Consider the following 25,651-nt stretch of genomic DNA (forward strand, 5'->3'; position numbering starts at 1 on the left):
TTAACTTTTTTTGTATTAAAAGGAAAAGGTTAAATCAGAGCACTTTCACGCCAACATTAACAGGAAGTGAACATGTAACTGGTGATTAAAAAAGCAGCTGTTTACTTGTCTTTTAAACCCTTTGTGCTATCAACTCACCTGTCACCCTTCACTCCAGCCAGCTGACAAGAAAATCACATGTGCAGTCCGGACTCTGGTGTTCCCAAAACACTGCAGCCTTTCATTCCCTCTGCTCCGTCTCTGTTTGTTTTGGTGCCTTTTAACAGTGTGAAGCCCTAATGGAGCAGAAAAATGAGGAGGGAGGGGGAAGTCGTGACATGATGGTGGCTGGATGTACAGTTAGACCTCATTTGTTTTTTCTCAGAGCCTGGAGAGTGATTCTGAATCCCTGTACTGTTTGATGCTCACCCAGTCTGAGTCATGTTTAGATGACACTAAGGTGACCTTTGTGGCAGCAATTTTGTTGACTGACTTGTTGGTCGTGATTATTATTAAAAACACAACATGCAAAACCTGTTTGATCCATTCTTTTTACCCTCTAAAGAATATATCCAGCCATTGCATTTATTACATAATCAAATATAATTGATCTGTTCAAACGCTCAACTCCAAATTAGGAAATGATTATTTTACCCGCTGGTTGTCTGCCATGCTGAAATGTAATTTAAACAGATTTTTTTTAACAATCTGTTTTGGTTCCATATGAACATAATTTTTCTTGCTCGAGTCTCACCAGTCGCACCTGTTTCCTGCAGACGCTTTTTTTTTCTCACTGAGTAATAAATTCTACTTCTCCTTCTCAGGGATTGGGGCTTAACAGCTTTCCCAGGCAAAATGCAATTACTCTTATTTTCAGTACATATTAATGTGCAGACATGTCTTTATCCCCCTTTTTCAGCAAATGGTTAGCATAAATCACATAAACCTAAGACACATTTGGTACCACTTTGAAGGTGTTTATTCCCCACCAAAAACAACATTTACTTTGTCCTTTAAAGCTCCATAAAGAAGATAAATCCAATGGACTCTCAAACCTTTTTTTAAATAAAGCGGAGTCTCCACCACAATAGATATAATAAATCATAATTCATTGACATTTCTAACTGAAGTTTCAGCTTGTGGGAAGGTGAAACCCTTTGCACTTCATTCATATATTACCAAGACAAAGAAGTGAAGTTGTCGAAATCTTTTTTAAAAAGAAAAACTCATAAATCTTTATAACACTGGCATTTCTAGCTGCACACTCTTTGTTTTCTACATCGACTGTTATTTGTTAAAGGGTTAAACAGTCTGATTCTCCTTAACTCTTGCCCAGAATTAATTAATATGAATTGTTTATTACTGATCTTTAAAACAATACTTAATATTTTGTATGCATAGCCATCAATTTTACATTATAAAGTCTTTATTAAAGATCTGCTAGCATCCTTTTTAGTGAATCAGTTGCAAAGATTTTGGGGTCTGCTCAGGGCTGGGGAGCACTGGGTTGAGATAACACGGACTGACAAGTGGCCAGAAAGAATTCCCTTTCTCTGTGTGCCCGTTATTGTTCACTGTCACAACCAATCAGAGATGAACCCTGATGGCAGCACAAAGACCAGAGGGCAGGACGAGGTCTGAAAAACAGGGGTTGGGGCTTTAATGGCTTTGCAGACAGCGCTGTGCTAACAAACACTCGTTACTGGTAAAGAGCAGCCGCGCTCCATGCATGATTGACTTTTTACTTTCAGCAAAGGGCAGAACAAGTCATCCCACTTGGTTACATTTAATTCTGTTATTTTTCCCTGCCAGGAACACTAAGTAATTCAACTCAGCAAGGGTTCTGTACATACAGTGGGTCACTCAGCAACTTCTTTTTGCTGTTGCAGTTGCATTCTTCAATACAACAGACACTGAGCGTTTTTTTCACTGTGTAGAGTCCCAGTGAGAGTAAAATAATACAGCTGATTGTTCCACAGATTCTTTTTTAATGGAAGCAGGCTGAGGGGTTAGCGATAGAGGCCCTCTTCAAACACATGCAGTAGCTTGGCTCATGTTTTTCTATTCATGCAAGGATTCATTCTGGCCCCCGTAGTGGATACAAAGTACAGACAGCGAAATCCTGGCAGAGTGATACTTACTCTGAGTGATGAAACATGCTCATCAAGTTACAGACATTCAGTATAAAGTGCTATCAGGACGTATAAGGGGAAATATACCCACAATAAAGTACTGTTGTGACGTGTCGTAACACGTTGAGTCTTGACGTGACGCGATTTGAGGTGAGGTGTGGTGTTGGATGCATCATGTCGTGTTGTGTCCATAGATTGTATGAAATATGGACGTAGTATCCGTGACGTCAACCATCTGTTTCTGAAGAGCTGTTTTGAGGCCAATCGTTGGCGGCAGCCATATTGCTTCTGTCGAGCAGTTGTGACGTAAAGAGGTGGTCTTAGAGCCTCCTAGCCAACTGCTACAGTGTTCCCAGTCAGCTGTGCTTCACATTAGAGGACTCGTAATCTCAATATCTGACTTGACGTGACTTGAGGTGAGGTGTGGTATTGGATGCATCATATCATGTTGTGTCATGTCATGTCATGGCCTGTCGTGTCCTGACTTGACATGGCGTTGGATGCGTCATGTCGTGTTGTGTCCATTGCTTTCTGCGAGTAGCTGCTTCGCTGCACAAAGCATACTGCAGTACCTGGCAGCGCCACTTTCTAACAGTTTTCTCCCTTATTATGTCAATATCATCCAGTCATGTTTATAACTCAAACCTTGTGGGGCAAGGGTTGGCAACAAGTGAGGAACAAGGCTATAGTGTACGGCTCAGGGCAAATTGATCATGTGTATTCTACGTGAGTGTAGTTGTGAGTTTATTGTGAATAGTCATTTTGATCGGTCAAATCTGAGGAACAGTTGCAGTTTTGTGAGAAAATTGCAGGTCGCACATTATGCATAATGACTGGTTAAATGTGTGTTAATTGTTGAAAATGCGACATCATGACCTCCTGGAGGGACTGATGGAGTAAATAAGACCAGAGAGCCACACAACCTACATGAACCCACAAAGTAAGTTATATTGTCTTCTCCTGCCTCTATACTTTTATGCACCTTTTGAAATAATTAAAGGCAAGAGAAATGTTGCAGAAACACACTCATAGATGGTTTGAGAATGCAGTTAAGAACATACTGTAATCAAACATCTCAACCCCAGTCCTGCAGTAAACCTATTTCTAGCACCCAGCTACTACTCCAGGATGAGCAAACTGAAATCTGATTTCAGTTCAGGGTCCGTTTCTGTGTTGGAGTCCGACTTTCACAGAACTTGGTCTCGTCCAAAATGTACCAATGATGAATTGCACGACACGTAAATGCACAGAGGTTTGGAAAACTCTGTCTGCTGCTATTCCCTGAGCAGATTAACAGATGTGGAGGGAGAAAAAATCAGAGGGGGAAGTGAGAGAGGAAGAGAGAGAGGGAAAGTAAGAGTGTGTGTAGTATGCTCGTGTGTGTGTGTCAGTGAGTGAGTGCAAGAGAGAGGGAGAGAGAGAGAGAGAGTCCTCAAAAGGACTGTTGCAGCAATAAAATCATCAGGTCACATCAGACCAGTTCTCAGGACCCAGGGTGGAAAGAGTTGTGTAATTTCAGCAATGGGAAGAGCATACACACACCAGACACACACACATGCACACACACACAAGGAGAGAGGCATATACGAGTCAAGCCAGCGGCCATAGTTACTGGAAAAGAGTGAAGGGGTGAACAAATATGTAAACACATATCAACTTCATAGACCGTTATAGCTAAACAAATGAATGGGAGGTCTGGATCAAACTACAGCATTATATTACAACACAGTGTGTGTTTCCGTGACAGTATTCCAATAATAGAGGGATGGTGTGTGCATGTGCAGAGAGGTAGGGAAAATAGAGAGTGTGTGAGAAAGAGAGAAAAACGGAGACGGTGTGAGATTATAATTTGCACAGCCTTTAAATCAGGATACCACATCATGTGAAACTTTTTCACTCTGTGAAGAAACAAGCCAAGTGTGTGAGCTTGTGTTGCATAAAAGGACTGCTGGTTTAGAGATAAAGTGAAAATAAAGTGGAACTACTTTTTGACAATGCAGCCCTGCTCTTTTTGATATTCTTAGGAAGCATGGGGACTTAAACCCTGCTTGAAAAAATGCAGCCCTTCATTCATGTGAAATACAGCTGTCATAACTTTCAAGTGTTTTCAAATCCTGTCTAGTGTGTAACAACCATTGTACCCGAGTTCTGGAGTCAGATAAGCCTCTAAACACATTTTTATCTGTCACTCAAGCTTAACTTCCGAGATCAAATTTCTCACAGATACTTTATACAAGTCGCCCTCACCAAAGCTCTCGCCTTCACTGTTGAAACAGCAGGGCCAAACGCCAGTTCAGGGGTAATGCAAAGCTTCTCACAGCCTCCTCTCATTGTAAGATGAGAAGCCAAAATATCGCCCGGTTGAGCGCTGACCTGGTGCAGCTGAGAGATGCACTGGAGGAGCCATGGGACTGACATCACACCCTGTCCCCTAACTAAGACACACATTTAACTTACAGATGAGTAACTTATTTCTGCATTGAATTTGTGCTCTAGGTCTGCATAGCCCTTTTTTCAACGCAGAAGCCTTTTCGCGTAGCCTGACATGCTCCTCCTCCAAAATGTAACTATGCTTGGAAACACCGCGGACATTAGGCCCTGTGATTGGTCCGAATGCATTTCCTGCATTTACAGCACTTCCGGAATCGCCGCACATTGGCCATGCATTTCATCTCCTAAGACATCTCCTCTCTATTCTACCATGTAATAATTACTGTATGATAAACAGCAACATGTGTAAGCTCTAAATTCACTTAATACATTTGGAATCTGTTTTTTTCTTTTTTTTTAAGTTATATTTTTGGTCTTTTTGCCTTTATTTAATAGGATAGCTGAAGAGAGACAGGAAATGTGGGGAGAGAGCGGGGGAAGACGTGCAGGAAATGCTTGCGGCCTGGAATCAAACTGGCGACCCCTGTGACAAGGACTGTAGCCTTTGTATGTGTGGCGCTTAGACCGCTAGGCCACAAGCGCCCCGAAATCCGGTAGTTGGAATACCAGAATATGTGGCAGGGCCGGAAACAGAAGACTCAACTATCATAGAGACCACACTGCCCTCAAGCGTTTGGGCAGAGCATTGCTGTGCAACAAGGACACATCGACAAGTATATCATGCTCATGGTTCCCATTGGCCACTTCTGCGTGGGGTAATGGATGTAGTATCCGTGACGTCACCCATCTGTTCCTTAGCGCTGTTTTAAAGCCAATCGACGGTGGCAGCCATATTTGAAATGCGGAACTCAACCAGGCATAGTGTGAGGTAAAGATCGGAGTTTGAGCCTCCTGGCCAACAGCTATGTGTTCCCGTCTGGGAGTCAAGTCAGTCATGTCCTTATTTGGGCAAAAACTTGATATCTTTTGAACCATCGCGTTAGAAAAAAATTCACCCCCATACAGTGTGTGCTGATAGAGAAATGAGCAATGTAGAGCCAACCCGCTTTTTGAACCAGGCTGTAAACATGTTTATTAATGCTGCAAAGATCGTCTTTTTTGAATTGCAGTCTATGTCTATGAAAGATCTATCTACGATAAGGAGGACGAGCTAACCCAGCACCAGAGGGAATACTGGCAGAGTAGCATCATGCTAACAGAGCTAACACCGGACAGGAACAACACATTGGAAGGATTAAACCTGCTGGCGGACAGGATACAGGAGAGCAAGACTGAACACTGGGGAAGAAGGCCAGCTCAGTCCTGGACCCTGTGGAGGTGGTGGCTGACAGGAGGATTATGGCCAATCTGTCGTCTTTGATGAACATTTCTTTTTTAGATATATATTCTGATAGATTAGATATATATTGACATAGAGTGGTCTAGGCCTCCTATGTTTGTAAAAGCGTCTTGAGATAACGTTTGTTGTGATTTGGCGTTATACAAATAAAGATTGATTGATTGATTGATTGATTGATTGATTGATTGATTGATATGTGGTTTCCGGGAGTTTCTGAAGCCAGCCTCAAGTGGATTCTCGATGAATTGCAGTTTACAACACTTCCGCATGGGCTTCATACTTTGAGACCGGAGGTTGCCACTTGATAAGACATCAAAGATCCATCAGGTCAGTGCTGTACAAGTGAAATGACTGCTTGCAATTTTTCCCGGTTGTGCTCAGGTGTATTCTAAAAATTGTAAAGACTGACTGAAACCAGACGACAGGAGGCAAAGTCATCTTGTTTGAAATTAACAACCTACATTTTGACATTTAGAAAAACATGAATATAATTGTGTTTTTTCAGTTTGTGATGTTTCATTACGAAAATTACAAAATTAGATCAGTGACGTTAGGATTGCGGCTTCAGCGTGCGCCCCATGTATGAAGGCTATAGACCTTATTGCAGCGGTTGCTGGTTCAACTCCTTGTCTTGACCATTTACTGCATGTCTTCTCTTGCTGTCTACTCCAAGTTTTTTCTGTCTCTTTTCAGCTGTCCTATTCAATAAAGTCAAAAATGCCAAAAAAAGAATTGGGGCCCAGATCAGAAAAAAAAAATTTCCCGACAATAATATGATAAACAGACTTGTTTCTATAGGAGATCTGTGTAACCCTGCCAGTGGAGGGGTTTCAGTTTCCCCTAGCTCATTTATTTTGTCTCTCTGTGGCTGTAAACATCTTCTCAAATTTACATCAAGTTATAGGTCCTTATGCTTTACTAACTACTATATAAACTCTCAAGGAAACATGAGGAGTGAGGGTAAAGCAGGACGTCCATGTGTTACTTAAAGCATCCCATATGTCCAGTTTGTGTGTTCTACTGGGTCGGTGTGTTTCTGCGCTCATACATGCACTCATATGGGTTGTGAGAAAAAGAGCATGATAACTCATGTAGACACCTGTGCAGCCTTTTTTTGGTAGACTTCCCTCTAGGTAATGGTTAAAACAGCCTGCTCCACAGAACTCATCCTGAAAGTGTAAACCAGATTGATGAGGGAGATCAAATCCTCGACAGACTCTTACATACTTCTGCCTTCGCTCAAACAGGTTAAAGAGACGGTGTCAGCAGGGTGCCTGCCTGCTGCGCACGCTGCAGAATGAAAACATAAAGTGGTTTGCTGAGTTTATTATCTTTCTGCCTGTCTGGGCATACTTTAGTTCTCACAGTCACTGGGAATCAAACTGGTGAAAACAGCTATGCAGTGGTTTCCCCACAAAAAAGGGGAGAGATTTATACCACTTGGATAAAGGCTAAAGAACACAAAGGCTAAAGTCAGCGAGTCAATTAGCTGCAAGAGGCCCTGGCAGATGGAAGAAATGCTAAGAATAGAGGTCTCTGATTTCTCTTTCATATGACCCTGCCTTGGAAAATATTAAAATATGAAAATACCATCAGTCTAAACACAGGCAATGTACAGTGCTGTACCATGTGTAGTTAGGGGTCATTAAAATGTTTTGCACCCAGTTTTGGCCTATAGAAGGACTAGAGTCTTTGGGTGTTTCATATACAGTACAGTTTGGAATAAAACAGGACGAATGAAAAGCAGGTATTTCCTGGAAGTCTGTCTATGGATACAGCAGCAATCAAAGTTATTTTAAACAAATTTATGTCCCACACCTTTGCAATAAAACCTAATATAAAATGCATTAAATTCTCCAGCTGCAGTTTAAGGGTCCTTTATAGCCCACCTGTCATGGTGCACATTTGAATAGGCGCACGCACAGCCATGTGCATGGCCTGAAGCTGGACTGTAGATGCAGTTCCAACACAGTTGTTCAGTTAACTTCACTAGTAACAGAAAATGTCTACCTGTGGCATCAGTATAAGTGAGTACACTAGGGTGTTTTGACACAGAAATGTCAGAAGAACTGAAGGAAGCTAAATGTTTGCAGAATTTCAGTCTAGAAAATTATTCAAAAAGGACTAGAAAGGGCATTGTAATATGTACTGTAGCTTATTGCACAATATCAAACAATATTGTATGGTATGGTATTGTATCATATGGTACGGTATGGTATGATATTGTATCGTACAGAAGTGTACTGTACCGTGTAGCATTGTCACGAATATTCTCATATCATCTTGTCTACTTAAATCTAATCTCATAACTCATATCGTATCACAACATATCATATGACGATGTATCATGTCTTATAGTATCGTATTACAGCGTATTGTATCGTATAGTATGGTTTAACGATTTATGGTTTATGGTTTTTACGATTTTTGCAGCATTAATAAACATGTTTACAGCCTGGTTCAAAAATCGTCTTGTCTCTACGTAGCTTATCTCTCTATCGGCACACACTGTACGGGGGGTGAATTTTTTTCTAACGTGACGGTTCAGAAGATATTAAGATCCCGAGTTTTTGCCCAAATAAGGACATGACTGTCTTGACTCCCAGTCGGGAACACATAGCTGTTGGCTAGGAGGCTCACACTACGTCACACTCTGCCCGGTTGAGTTCCGCATTTCAAATATGGCTGCCGCCGTCGATTGGCTTCAAAACAGAGTTCAGATGGGTGACATCACGGATACTACGTCCATTATTTATACAGTCTATGACTTCAAGGTATTGTATCCTATAGTATCGTATTACAACGTATAGTATCGCATAGTATCGTATTACAACGTATAGTATTGTATAGTATCGTATCACACCATATTGTATCGTATAGTATGGTATAATATTGTATCATATCACAATACATTGTACCGTATCATATCACAATACATTGTACCGTATCATATCACAATACATTGTATGGTATCATACCATGACCCAACATATAGTATCATCAATTTTTCAGTAATTTAACATACAACGCTAGCTAACAACAACTAACATATTTGCATTACATCCATAGGGCCAGCAGATGAAATGTTATAAAGTTTCATAATTTAAATTCTGCATTTTCTAGACATGTCAGCATGTCAGGGCTGGGCAGGTTGTTAGCCTTGCTGCTGCTTGTTCTGCATGATGATAGTTGGCATTCTGCTTGCTTTACGGTAAGGACTCCTGACTTATTCTTTGCTACTGATGTTGAAAGCAGGAGTAGTATTGTCTGCAAATGTTCTCTCCAAAACACTGACTGGGTATTTAAAATGGGTCAAAGCACTGAATAAAGCAGCGTCACTTTCAAATCAGATTTTTTTCCCCCATGATCTTAAGCACATACACAAGTGAGAAAAATCTTCCCATAAAAAAAAATATCCCTCTCTCTATCCACAAAAGGTACTTCTCTGTTCCCTGTAACTCTGTAACAGAGGGAACAAACTGTGTCCACTGCAGTTTACCAAGAGAAGATAAGTATTTCATAACTTAGGTATTTGACTGTTCAGCTGCTTCAAACAGGACATTACCATCAAGTTACCAGTGGATACAAGAAACTGCACCACTTGGCTTTTCTCCATAGTCACACAACTGAACGCCAACATTACTCACCAAAAGTGGAAAAAGTAAAAGTTGTACATCTCTAATAACGCTGTAATTACTCTCCTATTAGTAACACAATATTTCAGCCTGGGTCTGTGTGTTGCCGAGTAACCAGCAGAAGCAAAGACATGCTGTTCGTCCACAAAGTCAATGAGAAACATGTTTGCTTTGTGCCTCCCCATTAATCTGCACGAGACCTCATGACTCCTCTGGCTGGCAGAACTCCATAGGCGACGGGCTGCTCTACGTCTCACACAAGGCTTTTGTGTGTGTCTGTGTGTGTGTGTGTGTGTGTGTGTGTGTGTGTGTGTGTGTGTGTGTGTGTGTGTGTGTGTGTGTGTGTGTGTGTGTGTGTGTGTGTGTGTGTGCCTTCAACCGCCAAAGAGTGTGGTATATGTGTGCACTTATGTGTACAGGCTATAGTGGTGTTTGGGCCCTAATACGTCAGAGTTAGGTTTCATCTTAAGTGCACACATAGCAATACTGCTGATATGGACCTATGGGTCTGAAATAAAGTATTTAGTATCAATAGGTCCAAGAAAGACAGCTGTTGTATATAGAAAACTAACAGCATTAGCACTATACAACATGAAACATGCATTAAAAAACAACAGGGAAGCAGAGGCTGGGAGACGATTGAAGGTCTCAATAAAATGTGGTAAATGAAACACTAATATAGCAATTTTCACCTTTTGGTAACGACCCATGACTGGAAGAATGAAAATTGTGGCATACTTATGTGTTTCTAACCATTATTTCAGTTCCATTGTAGAACTCAATACACTGACATAAACAGTGGAAGAGGAAACACTTGGCTGAATGTGTCTGAAATCAATTATGACATTTGTAACAAGAGCTGCAAAAACAATCATGCTGTAAGAGCTGAATTTGTCCAGGAAACCAGATAAGTTAGCAACTGAGCAGCACAACAGTGGCTGTCCAAGATTAGAAGGTTGCTTAATCCTTGGCAACATGATTTATTAGTGATTCGAAATTAGGATTCATGGAATTGAGATAAATATTTTCTAAGTTTCTAAGTGACAGTAAGGCACTTTTGTATCTCAAAGTGCTCATAGTGCCCTATTACCGCTTCAGAACACTACTCTCCCATCATGCAGGCCTGCTCATCGTACCATAAGTCTCTAAAAATAGTATTGGAGGTGGAGCTTACAGTTATCAGGCACCTCTCCTTTGGAATCATCTACCAGTCAGAGTCCTGGAGGCAGACACCCTCTCTACTTTTAAAAGTAGGCTTCAAACTTTCCTGTCTGATATAGCTTATAGTTAGAGCTGGTTCAGGTTTAGACCAGCTCTTAGTTATGCTGCTATAGGCTGCCAGGGGGAACTCAAACACTGGGATCCTGTCTTTCCCTCTCTTCCGTCTGTCTGCCTGTCACTTACTTTAACTCTTCCTGTCCCATTGAAGTTACTAACCATAGATCTTTGAGTCCCTGAGCTCCCATGTCTTGTAGGTTCCTCTGAGTCAATGTCGTAGACTGCCTGCTGCTGTGGACGTGCTAGACTCCAGTTGCTACAACTACCACTATCTGTCTCACCACTATTATCTCTCGATCTCTCTCCAACCCCAACACGGTCTCAGCAGATGTCTGTCTAACATAAGTCTGGTCCTGCTGGAGGTTTCTGCCTGTTAAAGGAAGTTTGTTCTTGCCGCTGTAACTTTCTAAGGCTACGTTCAAACTGCAAGGCTTAATGCTCAATTCCAATTTTTTGCTCAGATCCGATTATTTGTTTGCCTGTTCACATTACCATCTATAATGTGACCTGTATCCAATTCCAGTGTGAACTGTTTGCGGCTCTGAATTGCACCGCATGCATAAAAGGACAGTAACAATGACGTCACATGCAGCTGTTTCAAAAGTTATTTCGATATACTTTCAAACAAAACAGGTTACGGTATGAATCCTCAAGCTTTGCTTGTATGGAAGTGTAACCCCTTATATTTATAAGGTCCAAGACATCACTGTCCCTCCATTGACTTGCTCCATCGTTGCTATCCTCCGTTTTTGCAAGGCTACCGCCACGCAGAATTGTGACGTGTGTCTCTATAAAGTGACGTGAAAGTATCAAATGCGCATCGTATCCGCCTTGGCCGATCACACTGAGGTTGCATTGAAAAAAATCAGACCTGTATCTGATTCAGGACCACATATGGAAGTGGTCTAAATCTGATTTGAAAAAATCAGATTTGGGCCAGATTTGAGTGTTCACACTGCCTCTGAAAAATCTGACCTGGTCACTTGACCCCAAAAAAATCGGATTTGGGTCACTTTTGCCTGCAGTGTGAACATAGCCTAAATGTTGCAAAGTGAAGTGCTCTGCTCATGGTGGATTAAGATGAGATCAGACTGAGTCCTGTCAGTAAGATGGAGCTGGATTTTATCCTGTCTTGATGTTCCGTCTTTGTTAATAATATAACAGAGTATGGTTTGGTTTGCTCTGTTTATAAAGCCTCTTGGGATAAAATTTGTTGTGATTTGGCGTAATGATTGATTGATTGAAATTCAGCTTTTTTGGCCTTTTTGTGTTTATTACTATAGGGCTGAAAAAAAGTAAATTTGGGATAGAGAAAGAGTGGATGAAATAGTACCAAATGGTAACAGGCCAGCAGTCAAACCAGCAAACAGTGTGGCAATGATTTTGTTTTTATAAATAGAGTGCCTGCTCTATCATCTGAGCTAAACAAGCATCCTGGAAAGAAAAATTAAACTTACTTCATGAAGCTTGTTGATTTTATTCTTTGTCTTCTCCAAAGTCATTGTTGAATTAGTGGATAGCAGTGTAGCTTTGATACAATAAAACACATCTACTGGTATCTTATTGTTTCTTAAGCTTCTGTAGATTATAAACATTATTCTAAATGTTTTTTAATAATGTATTTTTAAGTTATAACAACTTTGGATCCCCAACATATATCATATTCTCATAGAAGTAAGGTGCAACAGCAGTAACAGCAGTGTCTCTCCTTTCCTGCAACACAGATTTATGACTTAGGAGTTCATGCAGCAGCAAAATCAGATAAAATTGCTTGTGTGAGAGAAATCTTCTGGCTCACACATGTAGGATTTATAATCCGTAAGTCACTATGATACTTAAACAAACATAGCATAGTTTTCAAGCCACATCCTGTCATCACTGTAAACAAAAGCTAATATGGGCAGTTCCCTCTTATGTTCCCCCTACAGGCTCCAACACAACACAAAAGAAGTTTGGACTTGGCAAGCTGCCCTCTTAAATACGTCCGCTGATGAAAGTGGCCTCACAAGGAGCTTAACTCTTAAGTGTTCTCCTATCTTATGAAGGTGTTTTCAGAGGAAATTAAACACCCTTAAACAAACTGTTTATGGTCCCGTTTCTCTGTTCTCTGATGCGTGGATAATCTAATTTGTCCAGATGACAAAATACAAACATAATCATACCAAAAAAAGACGTCCTCTTCCTCTGTCACTACTTTTCACCCCTACATCTCAAGACCCTTAGTCCCATTTCCCTTTGTGCTTCCTTCCAAATTAAATAGTGGTTTCACTGCGGCTGTAAACCGAGCTGATCAGCTGTGTTTTGTTATGTTTGCAAGAGGCAAATAACAAACATCCTTGTAGTCAAGCTGCAGGCTGTCCAACAGCCACTTCTCCAGCCCAGTGACTAACATGTTTCTCTTATTTCACGGATTAACATTTAAATACAGTTTTATCTTTTCAGCACCACAAACATAATCAGTGTAATTGAAAACAGAGACCCACCCTGCGTTGAACAATCGTTTTACTATTAAAATTTCCAAAGATGGAATAACAAATAACATCTCCACTAGAGGATATTTATTGAGTAATTCAGCTGTTTTAATGGATTTCTCAATTCACTAATTTAATTTTTATGGCACGATGTTTTCACTTACTCGTTGGCACATTTACTTTGTAGGATTAATCAACCTTATGACAGTATTGCTACATGCACTCTCTGAAGCTGCAGACTATTGATGAGCTAGTATTTATTCATGCTTTAATATTTACCTCAAATGTATCTGTGATAGCAACAAAAACAACAGAGGCCAAACAGGCAGTTTCCAGCTGCAGGATGTCTTCGTATTCTGTGGTTTGTTTGCTAGCAAGCAGAGTGTTGGATTGAATGGATAGGAGTCCCTCCTGGATCTGTATCAGGACTTCCACGAGCAGTTTGATGCGGCTAGATATCTGTTTTTAAACAACTAGCCAGAGATATTGATATTTAATATGATATTTACTCAAAACCCCTTTGTCTTCCACTTAGTGCTTGCATGCAAAAACAGAAGGAACATCGGATTACCCATTGGAGCAGAAATATCACGGATGTAACAAAAGAGACAATGGCTGTTTTCAAAAGCGCCTACTATATTAGCAGTACATACTGATTCGGCCAAAATTCAGTATGTAGTATGCAGGATGTGAACAAGAGCAAATTCTGCAGTATGCCAAAACTACCTGGATGGATGTTGTACTGATTCTGGAAAAAGTCTCAGTTTGCAGCAGATCAGTCTCCCTTACGTAGCATTTGCCACAAAGCACAGCGCTAACGTTCTCCTTTTTTCCATATATGACGGGTGGCACTCAGTTATTAGTTGCATTACTGCTAACTACTGTGTTGGAGTTGTAACAAACGTTCAACAGTCCATTACCAGGGGTGCAGCTCGTTCGGCTGGAAGTGAAGCTTCCAGCAAAGCGCCTGCCCCCTGGTGGCTGGCTGCAGTATAGGTCAAAAACTCTGTCTCCCCCATTCTTTGGATGGGGGCTGCAGTCAAACTTTAAAAAATAAATACACGTCGCACGAATGTTTCTCAGATCCGTATGCTGTGGTGATATTTAGTTATTATTTGACTGTTTTGTGTTGAAGGCCTCTTTTTTCTAAAAAAAATATTTTTCGTTAGTTATTAGAGGTTAAAAAACGGGGATTCACTTTGATTGACAGCTGCTGTAGACGGAAATTCCATAAAATCTCGTGACGCTACGCTGCAGGGCAGAGCTCGTTACTGTGGAAACACACAAATTACCTTGGCAACCACAGAAATTCTCTACAGCGCAGACTCTGGCTCCACAATGGCTGTGCAGTGGAACGGGTTTTTTGGCTTCAAACCCGTACAACGGGAAAAGGCAGAGCAACTCCGTCCATTTTATATACAGTCTATGTCCATTACATTTACAGTGAAGTATTGTGAAAGAAACGTAAGTGAATCTTGTAACTTCCAGTAATAACAGATAACTTTTCATGTCTGTGAAAATTATGATCAGCAAAAATCGTGCATCCCTCCCGCAAACTCGTATGACTTATGCAGTAAAACCTTTTTTGGTCTGAGCCACATTTAGATTATAGGCTGCAATGATATGACTATTCCTCTTAAAACACTATTCAAATATTGTGGACATTTCAGACATGTAGATGACAGAAACAATAATATTTGGTTCTGTACCGTCAGAAAGTAAAGATACATGCAGTCTTACAATGATTGTTTCTTTTTATACCTTATTAAATGTAAGGGTTACTGCTTAAACGTGTTTAAAATCTAAAGCTGTGTATTTTAAAACACAATGAGAAATGACTGGTAAAATCTTAAAGAGGGATAGATAAGAAGCAGCATTTAAAGATGGTACTTCTATTTGCAAGAAGTATACAATCATGGTTCCATTAGCATTTCAATGATTTATTTTTGTTTCCACAACCGAAATTAATCACTCTAGTGACTCAAAGCTTTCCAAGAATAGATTCAATTTATTCATAAGCAGTCTGTTTGCTCTACCCTTAACTCTTCTGCAGTTAATTTATGGTCTCAACGCTGCTAATTTAAGGTTGTATGGGAGGCGGAGGAGATATATACCATCACATGCTCTGCTGAAGATAAGCTACACTTTGTCATAGTGAGTCAAAGGGCAGAATGTGTTTGTCTATAAAGTACTGATGTTGCACAGACTGGCAGTTCGTTAAAAGTATACAACTGTAAAGTGGTTGTGTTTGTCTGTATCACAGATTCAATGTAACGGGAGTTTCAGGAATCGTTTCCATAATTTAGTAGATAAGGATGAGACAGATGAGACTTAATCCTCTCTCCTCTATAATCTCTACGACACAGCATCTAACCTGCCATTACCCACCACAAGCTCTCACAGCTTCTGTTTCTGTACACATGCAATTAACTTGGCCCGAAGCTTCCTCTTGTAGGTGTTTTTGACAGTCGAGATATTTACGGTCACCACCAGGAAACATTTCCAAGAATGCATGTTAAAGATAACTCCATTTTTTTATTCTCCAATAAGAGTTCAGTGAAGTGACATTGCCTAAGCTTGAGCAGCATTTTCTTTTCAGCCTTAACAACTGCACCCTCGCCTCCCTTGATTACATCATATCGGTCATACAGACTTCATTCTTTTATCAGTGCTGTAAATGTAGGCAGGAACTTCAGGGTCTGACTAGTTTTAAGTCCCAAGACAGCTATAATCTCCACTTCTGTCTTAGATTTCACTTCATCCATTACAATCTGATAAGAATCGGCGGCTACTAAATAAAAGATGGAGTTCTAAGAGCAGTCCTCCCTCTCCTCAGGAAATAAAGCTGTCCAGAGATACTTATAAATGAGCTTATGGTGAAACGTGTTAGGGAATTTCCAGAGAAGAATCCCCCCTATCCCTTTAATCTTATCCAAAAATCATTTGTTTTTAGCCAAGTAATGCTTTCGACAAAGCTCCCGAAGTCCCATAAAGAGATAATGTTTATCTTGTGCACACATGTAAGTTATCTTATGGGAAGTAGTCTTTCACCCGTGCTGATGAAGCTATGGTGATTATTTCATGAGTTCAATGAATGCAGTTATGTGTCAGTAATTAGCTTTTTGATTGTAAGACTGCTTACAATGTATTCTAACGAGTGTTTCGCTGGGGCTGGTATTTTGTAACATATGCTGGTCATAGTTGAGGGTTGATTTCTGATAAACTTTGCTAACACATAACATTTAAGGTGCATTTCAACCAAGAGCTCCGGGGGCTTTTAGGCCCCAGAACTACTTTCCCCGGAACTAAAAGGTTCCTGTGACCCCATTGTTGTCTGCGTTTCGACTGCGGGCTGAAGTCCAAGGTAGATTGTGCAAATCAGTCCAGTGACGTATTGAGGAAAATATTATTATTATTATTATTATTATTATTATTATTATTATTATTACATTTTGACATCTTAAAAAAAAAGTAAACTAGTATGCATTCCCAGGAACTCCCTCTGTGTTTCAACAACTGTGTAAACTCCACAAACACCATAACGTTCAACCAAAATCCCAGAACCTTTGAGAAGTACAACCCCCCAAGTAGGGGCTTTTACTACCCCTGAACCAAATTTAGACCCTGGTTCCTCCGGTCAAAGCGCACATAGTTCAGGGGTAAAGTCCCTAGTTCTGGGGTAAACCTCTGTTATGAAATGGATTTGTTGTAAGATATATGTAGTTTACCATGTTACGTTTGACTAGCTAGATCATAGCAACATTAACCTCTGTGATCCAGCAATGCTATCCCACATTTAGCTTAATTATTGCTTTCAGTGTTGAAGCATTTTCTTTGTCTTATTTCTCCACCACAGGCAGCTGTGAGAGACCTAGTGTGTTTCTAAGCTCAGGGTAACAAGAACAAGAAGAACAACAAGTATCTTTGTCATAGTGGTATGGATCTAGTATGTTCAATTAAATAAAAGTGTTTTTGTTTGTTTGGAAAGTGCAGTTATTATTAGTTTCCCACCATGTGACCAGAGGTGTCAAAAGTATTCACATTCATTACTCAAGTAGAAGTATAGATACTAGGGTTTAAAAAGACTTCCGTAGAAGTTGAAGTATCAACTCAAGCTTTTACTCAAGTACAAGTGTAAAAGTTCTGGTTTCAAAACTACTTAGGCTGCACCACAGGGGCCTATAGTTCACTACCCCACCTCCCCAAAAAACATGTTTCTAGAGACCATAATGACTATAATGTTATATTAATATGTTAATGTTAAAATATTTGGGTTGCACCTGTTTCAGCCGTGTTCATGACCGAACATGAACGCATTTTTGTACAATGCAAATACATTAAAGAACCATATATGTGTTCTACTGAGCATTAACGTGTTTCATGGAGCGGAAGATATGATGACAAGTTGCCTATAAGTATTGTAAAGGTGCATAAAGTCAAACTTCACAGGCATGTTATCAACAGCCTTTATTTGAATGTCAATATACATGAATGTTTTTTTTTAACGATGACAAGCCGGAATGAAAACAAGCCGAAATGAAATAAGAGTAACGAGGCTATTTCTAAAATGTAAGGAGTAGAAAGTTCAGATAATTGCGTGAAAATATAAGGAGTCGTAGTAGAAGTAAATGTCGGCTGAAAAAATAATTACTCCAGTAAAGTATAGATACCCAAAATTTATACTTAAGTAAATACTTTGTTACTTGACCCCTGTCATTCAGGTTTATTTAGGGGAAACGTAACAGTAGAAAGAAGATAAAGGAACACAGAAATCAATAATTTAGCTCACTGTGGGATAGAGTTGCTAAAAATAACTTGTAAGCACAAGATATAACTTCAGACATCAGGGGCTCTGGTGGCTTTTGGATAATGATTTTGCATCTCATTACTTTGCAAGGACATTAACTCAAAAATACCCTAGCCACTCCCTCTGCTGTCCCTTTTTATTAGTGTTTTTACTTTATTCAAATCAGTTTTTCAGCATATTGAACTACTGTAAGTTAAACTATATTCAGTGCCCACTGCTTTCGAAGGGAATGCAGGACCATCTGTTATCATTTTTTACTTTAATGATATAATGGTTTAATTTGGGGCTCAGGCATAATTCATACCTTCACTCAGGAGAAACCAACACAAATTATGCTGATTCACAGGAGCTTTTTGGGGCCAGCAGATCAACCATCAAACGCAAAGAAAATTACACACTCTCTGTCTGGTAAAAAAAAAAGAAGAAGCTGGTTCCTGATTCCCCATTGATTTTACGAACTTGCTGGTGATCTGTATTGTTCCACAATTAATGAACCCAGGCACTTTGTTTAGAAAACGCAGCAAAGATTTATTATGGCTGTTAATCCAAAGATGAAGAGGCAACAAAACAGCGCCGTGATATTCAGAAAGCACCCCACCCCACTCCACACACTGCAGAGCAGGAGCCAGAAAGTAAACAGTATCTGTCATGAATTTCCCCGCAGTGGTAGGTGTCCCCTTCCTTCTGGGTGGCTGTGACATTCAGGCGTCTGCTGGTTGCCTGATAGTTTGCTTACAATTTCTATCAAACAACATTTATCAGATGCACTTGATAAATTAATCCCCATGCAGCCCTTCCCCCCCTCTCTGAATGTTAGGCCTCACACAGAGAATGCTGTGCTGGGAGGCGATCAAATGGCACACATGTTGGGGTTTTATTGACATGTTCAAGTCAAAAATGTGTCATCTTGCTAATCGGAGCTAAAATATCAAAGGGGATAAAAACCACCGTGTTGCGTAATCACAGCCCCTCAGCACTGATCAATCACAACTATTCAGATGCAACTTGGAGTGGATACCACACAAAGATTGCAGACTGAATTGCAGACTGGAGCGTTGAAAAGTTATGGAGCACAGTGCCAGAACTGAGAGTAAAAAAAGAGACAGGGTGGATGTGGCTGTGCAGGTTTGTCCTGAGGACCGGCAGTGTCCTGTCTCTGGGCTTTCGCTAGCATGTAGCTGCTGACTATGAGCAGTGTTGTTTTACTCATGGGAACAGGAGTGTGCAGCCCCTCATCTGGCTTTGATTTACAACAAGGGTAGAAAAAAGGTTTTTCTTGTCTCACGGGGGGGGGGGGGGGGGGGGGGGGGGGGGTACTGGGACAAAAAAGCCCTCACATTTCAGCACCCCTTCTCATTTCAGCTTCTCAATTAGCTTTTTGGGATTGTCAGCATTTTGGAAGCTTTCACTTAAAGGAGGTTCATGAACTCGGCCATGCAATTGCCAATTTAATCACAGCTTACTGCCAAGAATTTACAACAAAGAAAAAGTAAAAGGAATTTGATTTCATGTCCAGCTTTCTTCTTCAGAGAAGATCTATTACTGTATGTACAAGTCAACGGTACAGGATTATGTGAAAGGATACATGATTAATGTACTGCTTTGAGGGACTAAAAATAACCCTGTGAGAAAATGACCCCTTTTTCTCCTGGTTCTTCTTTTCATCGTAAGCTAAGCCCCTCACTCGGTATCTGCAGTCTTAATTGACTGTATTTTTCACATCTGAACCTTTGGTGGGGTAACAACAGTGCAGATAAGATTCCCTGATTGTACTGGGATTTTTAAACTGATCAAATTATCCAATTTGAAATCACACCATGTGTTCCAAAAAATACTTTCAGCAAAAGTACACCCCCAAAAATGTGGAGTTAAAAATAGACTGCAGGAAAATTTGGAGGTTTTTCAGGTATGTTGTTGGTTAGCTCCACATGGTAGATTCATCGGAGCCTCAAGTATATCTACAGATGTGGTAAGAGAACAGATTTATAACAGACTTGAGTTGGGATTCTTTGGCTCATATCAGATTAGATGTAAATCTTAAACTCAGACATCAACCTGAACAAAGTAGTGTTTTTCTTTTAAGGGGGAAAATGGGATTAATCTCTTAAATCACAGTGTGGAAATGGAGAGGAGGAAGATGACTGTTGTGTAAAGCTTAATATACACATATATGTTTAATCTAGACAGTCATCATGCAACCAAATATCCCTAACTGTAACTTATCTCGTAAAAGCAAAATATGGAAGATTACAATGTCTTGAAAATTTAGACCTACATTGTTTATATTTTTTAATGTGTGCTTAGATCTTCCCAAACATTAATCAGACTCGTAGAGATGGATCATTTTATTGGAAGTATACCTGTGTTGCATTTAGTTGCTTTTTTTCATAGAAACAGGAATTATCAGATGATACATCAGAGGCCGAGGAAGGTAGCCAGCAAACTGTTTGTGTAAGTCAGCCTTACTCGCTGCTATTTACTTATAATGATGCTTGAAGGAAACAAAAGTGCGTGTTAAAATCAGTGTCATCATACGTTTTTTTATTAATGCAATCTAGTGCAGAAAGCATGTTGCCGACACACAGGGGCGCTGCCAGGGATTTTGGGCCCCATGAAAAAATATCACATTGGGCCCCATCACCAAAGGCCACAAGAACCCTGTGCAACTGCTGTAACCACAGCTCCAGGATCCAATCGACCCAGTCAAAGCTTTACATAACTCTACCTTTTTGGCTGTCTTGCCTCTTGGAGTCAAATATTTACTGTATCAGGTTGATTTTAACCACTCAAGGACAATACCAAGCTTTCCTGGAGAAAAACTGGGTGACATACTGTCGCCCTTTCTTCTCTCTCTCCTCTCTCTCCTTTCTTTCCCTCCTTTTCTGGGACCCAGACTTTGTCTTTCCAGACACTTTAGCTGGCTTTAGCGCACTCTGCAACTTCTGTCTGACTGCGCGGCACAGCTGATTAGCGACTCAGGCTGGGCTGTACGATTTCATGCCGACAGGGGGGGGGTTAATATAAAGTAGAGATCTCTGATATACATTTTATGAAGACAACATGACCATTTTTTTAATAATCTTATTCTGAATAAAATATTAATTATTATTATTATTATTATTATTATTATTTTTTTTTTTATTACTATTATTTTCAGGCCCCCTGTCAGTCATGGGCCCTTAGAATCATCCTAACTTTTCCCCCCTATACGGCGCCACTGCCGACACATCACAGCTAGCAAAACTCTCTGCTTCCCCTCATGCATCAAATTATCCCATCTTTGAAAACAGTGCTGACAACCAGTCTTGTACAGAGGACTTAACACCTTCGCAGAGCTAGGGGTAAAATTTAAGACGTAACTTAATCTTATGTCTGAACTATCTCAGCTGGTTCAACCTCTAAAAAGTTAGCAACTCCATCCTAAATTAGAAATAACATTCAAACTAGGCTCCATTTGATTTGATCCATTTTGGTGCAACCCAGTGCTGGTCTATGGAGGGTTTCCTGTTACACTTAACATCATAAAGCAACAGGTGGCTAGTTGGCTAACTAACTAACACAGCTAGTAAATGCACCGTCATCGCCATTATTTTGAAGATAATTTCAAGTTTGAGTTGTCCTTTATAACATTCGTACTGCTCACTTTTTATCAAGTTGAAACCAAATTATTCAGCAGCATACTACTTGGCCGCTTGAGAGTCCATTGTCCTGTTTGAACTGATGCTACGGATCTGCAATATACAGTATAATCTAAGATAATATCTTAATTGTTGTTTTAATGATGATTGAAAAGGCAATATCAAGTTTGTTGCTCAATTAGCAAAAAACAATCAAAACCCGCCTTGAGAGTCCTCACACATTGCCTGAGTATGGTCAGGCCTAGTAGGACAGACCACTGTGCACACTCATCATGGACACAATTAGTGTTTACATATCACAACAAGCTGAGCTAGCGTAGCTGCCGGCATGGCTGAAGTTAAAAGCGAGTGATCAAACTGCGCCAGGAGACAAAACACAAACACCACTAGCCTCAGAGTCGTCATTTGTTTTAATTGCTGGATGTGAATCATCCTCACTTGCATGGAGGTGGTTTGGCGTTGAAAAGGCAGATGTTGCTCAAAAGACTCCACTCTGCAGACTATGTTGGAAAGCAGTTTAAATCAAAGACAGCACGATGGCTAATTTATTTTGCAAATTAAGCACCCTACAGAATATGAAAAGCTTGGGGAGTCAGCGGTCGACCATGACTGACTAGATTACCCAGTTGTTTTTCTTTAGTAAGTTGTTTTTATTAATGTCATTAACAACATATAATACACTGTTAACAAGTACAATAAAAGAGTTTAACCAACTCAAATTAGATTTTTCGATTTTTTTCACATTTTTTGAGTAATGTTAAATATCGTCAATTTCATTTTTGACAAAATACCCCAAAATATCAAGATATTATTTTCAGCAATTTCCCACACTTTACCTCATTTAAATCAGTGGTGGACAGTAGCAGAATAAATTTACTTGAGTACTGCACTTCAGTACATTTTTTGAGTATCTGTACTTTACGTGAGTATTATTTTTGGGGGAACTTATTACTTTTACTCCACTACATTCAGAAGACAATTATTGTACTTTTTATTCCACTACATTTATATCAGTGCTCTAGTTACTCACTACTTTTGCTTTGAAGTCAGCTCATGAATTTCCTTCTCTTCTCTGAAATCTGATCCCTAAGACAGTGAAATGTGTTTGTGTAGTTCTGTTTGTCTCAGTGGTTTAGCCTTATCTGTATATCGTGCGTCTCCACGGTTGAACGTGGAGCAAACACAGAGCAAATTTCACTCAGATGAGGCAGTTCATTTAGAGGTGGTAATGATGGCTATAATTAACCACATGAGCACACATGGCCATATCTTCAGCCCGTGTTAGAGGTTTTTGAAATTAAGAATGATACGTATCGTTTGAAATGTTCTCCTTGTTTCTCACTCTGCCCAAACATACAGAAATTCACTGTCCAACATGAGATAGTGTGTTGAGCTACGTAACATTTGTTTCATTCCAGATGAACATTTCAAACTAAGTTGTCTGTGCTTGGAGTAACTTAGTGTCTGTTTTTATTCCATGGTATAGTTTTTAGAGTTTTCAAGTAATGGTTTCTAAATAAACATAATGTAACAGAATGTACTCCTATGTATTCTTGACTGCCATCATGCTTTGTGAAAATACAATGTTTTGAGATATTTTAAAAAGTACTTTGAATACTTAAGTATTTTTAAAAGCAAGTACTTCAGTACTTTAACTCAAGTAATAATTTGACAGAGCAACTTTCACTTGTATTGGAGTAATATTTGATTTGGAGGATCTATACTGTGACTTAAGCAATCAAGTTGTATACTTTGTCCACCAATGTTTACCATTCAATGGATGCAGCCGCTGAATTGTGACACAGCTGTTGTGAATTAACACGTCTAAGTGCAGTGCGAGTGACTGTTGTGACTGAGAAATCTGTAACTGTATAAGTATTTTTTAACTTTGCATTTAAAGTAACTGGTCAAAAATTTGAAAAAAAAAATCTTAAATGGCAGGGATATTTGCATGGGCTTCTTTTTGATGTGTTTAGTTTTTTTTTGTTTGTGTCCAATGTGAACACAGCTCTGATCAAACCTTATCACAACTCTGACACATTTCATAAAAGGTAGGTCATGAATTCAAATAAAAACTATTTTTCAAGGTGAACGTCAAAGAGGAACTCCCTGCCAGTGTTACGTACGCTGATACTTGGATAGGGAAGAGTGGTTTTGATATTCCTCATTTCATTGGAGGATTTTCACAGCACACTTTTCTTGGACTTAATCAGACATCTTATATTGGATTTGCTGTATTATTGGATCCAGCAATATCAAAAATAATTGAGATAGTCATACTCATACTGTCCTGATTTTAACCACAAATACTTTCCAAGGTCATATCCCACATTTTCAGTTTACTTGTTTTTTCTCTCATTTTCATTCCCTTCTCTTACATCATCTCATATTCATACTTAGGACCAAGTAATATGTTTTACATCTATTATGGGCTATGTGACTTTGAGCATTACACTGCATGCCATTTGCTGCATGTAATGCTTGACAATCTACAATTTTAAGCTTATTCTGCTCATTGCAGGCTGCGGTAGATGGATTGGCCAGATAAATACCTAAAATGCAAAAGTAAATATGGGTTCAGAGTCCAGATGTGGAGAAAGCTTTTGAGGTAAAGAACTAACTAAACAGAGAGTCCTGCAACATTTTGAAAACTTTCCATTTGCAAAGATTAAATCAGTATTTCCCCCCCCACTAAAGACCGCTCTGAGACCATTACACTTACCTTTAACTTTTACTGTGACCCAATAGCCCAAAGTAAGAGCACATAAAAATGCCACAGAAATTAATTACAAGGAAAGTTGATCTGCTCATTGTTAATTCGCCATTTAAATGTTGGCATCCCAGTAGGAGTATAGAGATCTCAGAAAGAGGCTCATGGGTAGAGGTCACATGGCTATGTCTGTAAAGATACAATTTCAGTCCAACATTGTTCCACATGGAGAAGATACGAGAGCGAAAGCTTTTTGCTTTGATGCTCCGCCTGTCTTTTTCAAGAATGAATTACCATTATAGGAGGCCATTAAGATGCCTGCATACAAGCCCTTTGGAACCAGACTACAATGCATTGGCTGAGAGCCTGAACAGCAAAGAAAACTTTGGCCCAAGTGATGATCTGTGGTTGGCTGAAGAAGCAGAAGAGATATATTTCAATAACATGACATCAATGTGAGCAGTTTGCCTGTGTGTTGAATCTTATCATGGTTGTCAGCCTAAAGTTTTTTTTTAACTTCAGAGCACTGGACTGGGTTACTTTACCACCACTATGCTTTCTTGAAGTTGCGAAGCAGCAACAGATGCCAATTTTATAAGTCTTGATTCCTGTGTGCATTAAACACAATAAGGTTGTCCTATTGCCATAACTTTTCTGAAAATCCCCTCTCCTGCGCGCTTAAGCAGAACCATTGTGTTATTATTTGTGAGCGTCTACCACAAGGACAAACCCAACCTGCAAGTTTTTCTTAATTACCTATCCAATTTGCAATGTTCAAAATTGTAAGTGATTCACTTAGCCATCCCATGAAAGTGTGTGTGTGCTGTGTTAGGGAAATGTAAATTGAGACTGTAATCTTCTTAGTCCATCTTTTACTTTTGGTTATTTTATTATTTTTTTTATATTTGGGGTATTTTTCACCTTTATTGATAGGGCAGCTGAGAAACAGGAAATGTGTGGAGAAGAGAGTGGGGGAAGACAGCCAGCAAATGGTCGAGCCTGGGAGTCGAACCAGCAACCTCTGCAACATGGACCATAGCCTCTTTATATGAGGCGTGCTTAGACAAGGCGCCCCTTAAACATTCTTTTTTTTAACTTTTTTCTCACCTTTATTTAAAGATAGTAAAGTGAATACAGAGAGTGGGGAATGACATGCAGCAAAGAGCCACAGGTAGGATTTCAATCAGGGCTGTCCACTATTTGTGTTTGTGTTGCGTTTCCACAGGCGTGGTATCTCGTGTCAGATACCAGTTTTTCGTACCTGCTCTGCT

The 25,651-nt window shown here is 39.8% G+C and overlaps 1 protein-coding gene across 6 annotated transcripts in view; it reads right to left on the reverse strand.

The window, feature by feature from the left end:
* esrrgb (estrogen-related receptor gamma b) overlaps nucleotides 1-25,651 on the reverse strand; it is a 164,709-nt gene that overhangs the window by 121,084 nt on the left and 17,974 nt on the right. For 4 of the 6 annotated variants that reach the window (XM_034699148.1, XM_034699154.1, XM_034699155.1 and 1 more), the window contains exon 4: nucleotides 139-275. The exons of 1 other annotated variant lie outside the window; for it this stretch is intronic. The gene's annotated coding sequence lies outside the window, so the exon portion shown is untranslated. Of the gene's footprint in view, nucleotides 1-138; nucleotides 281-25,651 lie in introns of those variants that run through there. One more of the 6 variants, XM_034699152.1, reaches the window with a different exon arrangement.

Source organism: Notolabrus celidotus, chromosome 13, assembly GCF_009762535.1.
Source record: "Notolabrus celidotus isolate fNotCel1 chromosome 13, fNotCel1.pri, whole genome shotgun sequence".
NCBI lineage: Eukaryota > Metazoa > Chordata > Actinopteri > Labriformes > Labridae > Notolabrus > Notolabrus celidotus.